This window comes from Procambarus clarkii, chromosome 25 (genome assembly GCF_040958095.1).
Source record: "Procambarus clarkii isolate CNS0578487 chromosome 25, FALCON_Pclarkii_2.0, whole genome shotgun sequence".
Taxonomy (NCBI): Eukaryota; Metazoa; Arthropoda; class Malacostraca; order Decapoda; family Cambaridae; genus Procambarus; species Procambarus clarkii.
The window spans coordinates 45,127,692-45,134,557 of NC_091174.1; positions in this window are offsets into that span (position 1 = coordinate 45,127,692).

Sequence of the window (6,866 nt, forward strand, 5' to 3'; positions counted from 1 at the left end):
GAAAAACTGTTAAAAACGAAATGATGAAAATGAGAAAATAAAAAAAATAACTATACTCGTGAAATGAACGGTATTATAAACTACACAGTTAAATTCCAACGCAATGTCACACAAAATATTTAAATGAAAATAAAAACAAATCGAAATCTATGAAAATTAAATTTATCAATGATATCGGAAAGATTGAAATGGAATCGTAACATCACACACAGAAATCACAATAGCGTTATGCATCAAATGAACAAATCCGCAAGGGCCCTGACGAGGATTTGAACCTACATCCGAGATTAAGGCAGTGTCTGGGATGCTCTCAGATTTAGGTTCGAATCCTCGTCACGGCCCTTGTTGATTTGTTCATTGAATCGTAAGATACTTAGTATAGCATGTGTTGCTCTTACATGCAACAGATGGCACTGATTTAAAAAAAAAATGTTTTTACCTGTCAAGGGTGTGGCATCTATATAGCAGATATACAAAAACACCCGCGTATTCGAAAGGTACGTTGTGACAGAATTTCAAAGCATTGGGTGAAGAACTTTCAGAAATTACAACGAATGTTGCTTTTACATCCAACACATGGCGCTGTTTTAAAAAAACAAAAACGTTTTTTCCTGTCACACGTGAAGCATGTATATAGTAGGTACATAAAATAAGTCTGTACGTACAGACTGGCGAAACGACTCAACGGCATGCTGACTCCATATGTCCCTTGTGCCTTCAGCCTGAAGTCTCCAAAGGAATTTGTTGACTTACTGCAGGGAACATGGACCACAGGGATAGGAGCCTCGTTGGACGTAGAATCACTGTTTACCAACGTACCTGTGGATGAGACAATCGGGATGATAGCGGACAGAGTGTATCGTGATCCGGCCTGTACTCCTCTTGACGTACCAGAAAACATTCTAAGGAAACTACTCCAAGCTTGTACCAAAGAGGCACCCTTCTTGAGCCCGGATGGGCACATGTATAAGCAAGTAGATGGGGTCGCCATGGGTTCTCCCCTAGGTGTCCTGTTTGCAAACTTCTACATGGGTACCATCGAGCAAAAAGTCTTAGTCGATATGAACTTGAAAATGGCCATATACTGCAGGTATGTTGACAACATTTTTACACAGGTGTCTGATGTCAGACATCTGCAGGAACTGAAGGAGGCATTTGAGCAGAATTCTGTGTTGCGTTTCACTTACGAGATGGAGAAGGATGGAAAGCTGCCCTTTCTAGATGTAACAGTCATGGAAAGGAGCGGAGGTTTCCACACTGCAGTCTACACTAAGGAAACAAACATAGGAATGTGCCTCAATGCCAACAGTGACTGCCCAGACAGGTACAAGAGGAGTGCTGTTAACGCTTATGTCGACCGTGCTCTCAGCCACAGCTCAGGATGGAAGCAAGTCGATGAAGAACTATGTAGGGTAAGGCAGGTCCTAGTCAACAACGCCTTCTTCAATGGTTTTGTTGAAGACATCATAAGAAGGAAAGTGAAACGCCATGCAACCTCTGAAGAGACAACTAACACAACACCTATACCCTCTATTAGACTATTTTACAGGAACTTCTTTTCCACGGCTCATAAAACGGAGGAAAGGGTCCTGAAAGATATTGTTAATAGAAACGTTATCCCTACAGACAAAAATCAGAAGATACAACTGACGATTTACTATAAAACCAAAAAAACGGCCAGCCTACTCATGAGAAACTCTCCAGACACAAAGCAGAACGCTTTTAAAGAGATCAACGTCGTCTATGCCTTCAAATGCCCCCTTGGGGACTGTAAGCCTCAAAAAACTCAGTATATAGGCTAGACAACAACATCTCTTTCCAGGCGTTTAACGATGCATAAGCAACAGGGCTCCATTAAGGAACATATAATCTCTTCCCACAACCAAGCCATCACCAGAGAAATCTTAACAAACAACGCAGAAATCATCGATAAATACAGCGATAGCAGGCGGCTTGACATCTGTGAGGAACTACACATCAAGAAGTCAACACCAGCAATCATCAGCCAATTAATGCACAACTATATTCTACCCACTTCAAGACTCCGCTCCAATATAGAAGCATCAAGAAATATGGGCCAATAGGCCCTCTGCAATTACTTCCATTCTTACCTTCAATACCCATTATTTCGTTTTATGTCTTGTGTTAAAAGTTTGTTTTCACCTCATCCACAACTGTTGCAACACATCACCTCACCCAAAATACGGGTATAAAACGAAAAATGAAAGCTGTTTAAACTATTGCATAAGTAAGAACTCTGTTTAGTGTTTGCAGGTAATAGTTGTGTGTGTGTAAACTAAAAGTCTTTGAAAATGTAATAAGTTATTACGAAACGCGTTCAAGTGTCGCGTCAGACTAGAAATAAAAATGAATTTTGGAGAATTGATTTTTCAATTACCATCAACAGTGAAAAGAAACATAAGTAAGATCGAGAAAATTCGTGTTAGAATTGTTAATCTTACTTTTTCGGCCATATTTAATATATATATATATATATATATATATATATATATATATATATATATATATATATATATATATATATATATATATATATATATATATATATATATATATATATATATATATATATATATAAATTTGTTAGGGTACCACCTCTGGTGCCAATGTGGGGACCCATAGCCTCGGAGAAGAAAATAAAAAGTATTCAGAGGAAACCTTGTGGTTTCTCACTGAACACTAATATTACCTTCTCCTACCACCCCCATTCTTTTGTATGTACACATATATATTTGCTTTATTTGAACTTTGTTACAAAAAAGTAGTTACATATAGGTTACAAAGATGGTTATCATAGGTTGTCGAGTTCCTCCAGCTCCTCAGATGGCGGGCAGGAACCCTGGATGCAGTGTGCATTTTCCCTCTGTATCGCCACGCTGAGGCGCTGGAAAAGAAAGCTGGCAGCTCTAGGGTCCCTTGTTGTTTCAATAAGCCTAGAACCCAGTTCCTTCAAAAAACTGGTAGCACTTTTACCCCAGGCGCCGAGTGTCTCAGAAGCAATGTTGACAAAATTGTAGTGGTGATCCAGTTCTCTATACTTACGGGATTTGGCTGCTTCCCTGTGGGTGGCAGCGCCACCTGGTTGTGCAACACTGAGGTCAATGTAGGTGTTAGCCAGGGTTGATACGCACGTGTAGTCCCATACCAACTGCTTGCCATTCTTCCAGGGGTTCACTGTGATACCATCCGGGCGACCAATAAAAGCATCAGAGTTACGGGGCGTTAGATAACGGGGCTCTCTTTCAGCTGGGCATCCAGCTGTGGTGAGGCTATTCTTGATGGTGTCATTAACTTCACTGTGCCTCGAGTGCCATCCCCCTGGGCTTTGGCAGAGTAGGCCATGGTGGCAGTACCTGTCAGCCACCACCTCGCCGCAAATACACCTATATCTGGTGTGGATTGGGGCAGCAAGGCGAAGGGCCACAGCAATTCGGAGGGCGTGTGGTGTGAGACGCGTGCCAGATGCCGACATTGGGGTTGCTAACAGGAAATCCCATGCATGTGGTGCTTCTACTGCTGTGAGGCGAGCAATGTTGTGTTGTGTTGTTGCAGCACCCAGGCACTTTGCAGCAACTTGATCTACAATGGGGCCATCCCAGCTGGATTGCTTGTGGGCTTTTGGGGATGGTGGTTGAGGTGATGGGCCTGCACGAGAGGCCCACTCTGTGGCACAGCGTGTAAAATTGGGATCATGTACACCTGCCAGCTGATGTAAGTGGGCAGGTAGAATTTCCTTCACAAGGTCGTCAGATGCTGATAAGGAGGACAGGAAGGCTGGAACAGCTATTTGCGTTGCTGTTCGAACTCCGAGGCCCCCAAGTCTTACGGGAAGAGAGGCTTGTTTCCACTGTAGGTCATCAAGAGAGAGGTTAAGGGCTTTTTCTAGCATTGATTTCAGTAACCGGTCATACTCACTTAGTTTTTGGCTACTGTAAGGTGGTGAACACCTCAGAAAGTAGGTTAACCTGGGGAGGGACAGACATCTGCTGATGAGGTAGAGTGCATCATGAGCATCAATATATTCAATCCTCCAATCCATCCGCTTAAGGTCGGCGATTTTCTTATCAAGGACCTCATCGATGGCTTTCAACCCCAGGGGAGCTCCTAGGAGTGTGCTGTCCTTAGGTTTAGTTTTATGGATATTTGGCAGAAGACCCTCTATTCACTCTACGATACCCTGGTTGGAACATATTATTTCACATTTAGAAGGGTTCAGGGTGAGGCCTAAAACTGCACCTTGCTCCTGGATTTTTCTGATGTCCTCCAGGAGGGAGTCTTGGGAACCAGCTAGGGTACCATCATCCAAGAACCAGATGTTAAGCTCGCTGGACAGGACCTCTGTGACTTGTTTGATGACTAAGCAGAAAAGGAGAGGAGCAAGGGGGTCACCCTGTTGGACGCCTTCTCGCGAGTCAATTTCATGTTTGCCAAAAAGTAGCTTAAGGTCCATACTGTAGCATGAATGTACAAAATGGTAGAGGGAAGGGAAATGACTGAACCGCACGGAGTACAGCATCCCTCCGCACCAAATTGAAGGCATTTTTTAAATCTAGCTTGATAAGGGCCTTTTCGTCTGTGATGTTGGCGATGAAGGCTCGAGCTGCATGGGCTGCCGCCTCACACCCTTGTGGAATGCCGAACCCGAGCTGTTTTGGCTTCAGCATGTTGGCCGCTGCATCACTAACTGTTCTTGCAACGAACAAGCCTTTGCGACGAGACGCCGGAGAGAATTGCCCACAGCTATTGGGCTGATCCTTCTTCTTTAGAGCACAGAGAGATGCTCCAAAAAAGATAGGTCTTATGGTCGCTGGTATGTTGCCAGCTAGACATGTGTTGGTGAATCTGGTTAGTTCCACCAAGAGGTTCTTTGCAATGTCACCCAGTACAGGGTTGAGCATTTGCTTGAGGTGGTTGGGTTTTAGTCCTGTGAACCCCCCTGCTGATCCTGTTGGGAAGGACATAGCTTCTTTATGGACCACAGATTCAGCCACCTAGAGAGGTTCTGCTCCGGTAGCCCCCACTTGTACAATGTCGTCCTCACGCGGAGACCTGGGTGGGTGTTTCTCCCTTAGGGCTTGAGCTGTTGCGGCATCTCTGTCGGCAATTGAGTCCTCACTGGTGATGATTCTTATTGCGCCAATAGTGTTTCCTTCTTCTATTTTCTTGGTGACTGATGTTCTGATTTTTGATGTCTCGGATATGGCACTGTTGCTCTTCCTGCCGTGGGTGTTTCTCGCACGAATGAGAAGGCGCACCTGGTTGTCCTCCATGGGAAAATCATTTATTGCTTTGATGACTGAGGCAGCTAAGATCTTGTCTCTCCTTGCAGGTGTGGCTAGACATATGTTGCCAAACAGTAGGAGGTTGTGCCATGCTTGGGTCGTTCCAGGAGAGTCGTTGACCTTTCTCAGGAGGGCAGATAATTTGGCTGCTGCATGGGGGCGGGCTGCTTTAGGGATGTGTTGCAAGGTTCTGGCTGATGTTGCTTTGATAGCTTCTAATAAGTTTTCTGTGGGAATGAAGGTCTGGGAGGTGTTTTGCCTTACGGGCGGTGTAGGCTGTTGATTGGTGTTCACCCTGGGAGGGCGCCCAGAACCCAAACACCTGGCTCCGTTGTGGTAATGAATGCGCACATTATCGTCACTCAACCGGATATAGTGTCGTGACGCTGAACCCCGGTTCATTCCGAACACAGCGATTACACAACACATAACACCTTGCCTCAGCAACCGTTACTACCACCGTGTACTCCTACACACACCAGACCCTTGAGGCGTACCACTAGGTTTGTACTGGAACACAATGAATGAACATATGGAAGGTATTTAAAGGCCGTCGTGTTTTGTCATTTAATTACAAAGAATAGACTCTGACAAATAATAATATATTAACATACTCTATTAGGTCAATACACTTCCAATACCCATAGACCACTTGACCACCGCGATCACCACACACACTCGTAACTTCCGCCTAAGTCCCTAATACGGAATGATTACTACAACGCTCCACACCCGGTTAGTCTTACATTCAATACTCACATACTGCAGACTTAACTTGGTCACTAAGATCACATCAGGTTCTCGCATAGCTGTCTGCTACACTTCGCTGCTGCCACAAACGGAGATGCGGAGGACTTCCCAGTTCCACTCCCACAATCAGACTGACTCCAGCCAACCATGGCCTCAATTATTTCACCACGCCTCTTGAGGAACGTATAATCCGATTAACCTTATCCCTAGAGCGGTAATCTTGTTCCTAGAAGCCTGACGAAGAATAATTCCTCTTTCCAGGAATTATTAATTTGGCTAAACAGCTTCGGTCTTAATCCATTGACCTTTCTTAGATATGTGATCCATAGTCTGTCTACTTACATGTACTTTCAATCATCATTCGTTAAGTGTTGTAGTAATGATCCTCTAGCTAATAATTCCTACTAACTTGTGGATTACAACACCACTCCCCTCCTTAAACACGCATATGTCCCCATATGCATCATTGCAATGGTTCCATTAGTGCAAGGACCTGGAGGATGCACCCACCATATGTGTACAACTAAAAAATCATCCGATAAGTTCATCATACACACAATGAAATAAATTAAAATTTTCCCCGACATGACTCACAACACTTCTCCAACATATACATTATATTCACATCATAGCACAGGTAAAATAGTCTGAAATAATTTTTCCCATCTCCAACAATTCACATATACCTAAACTGCTGACATATAATTACATACAAACATAACCATAAAATTACATGGACCAGAATGCTGGCACTTAAACAGAAATGACACTAGTCATTAATATATACACAACACATATATATCTAAGGTTCTT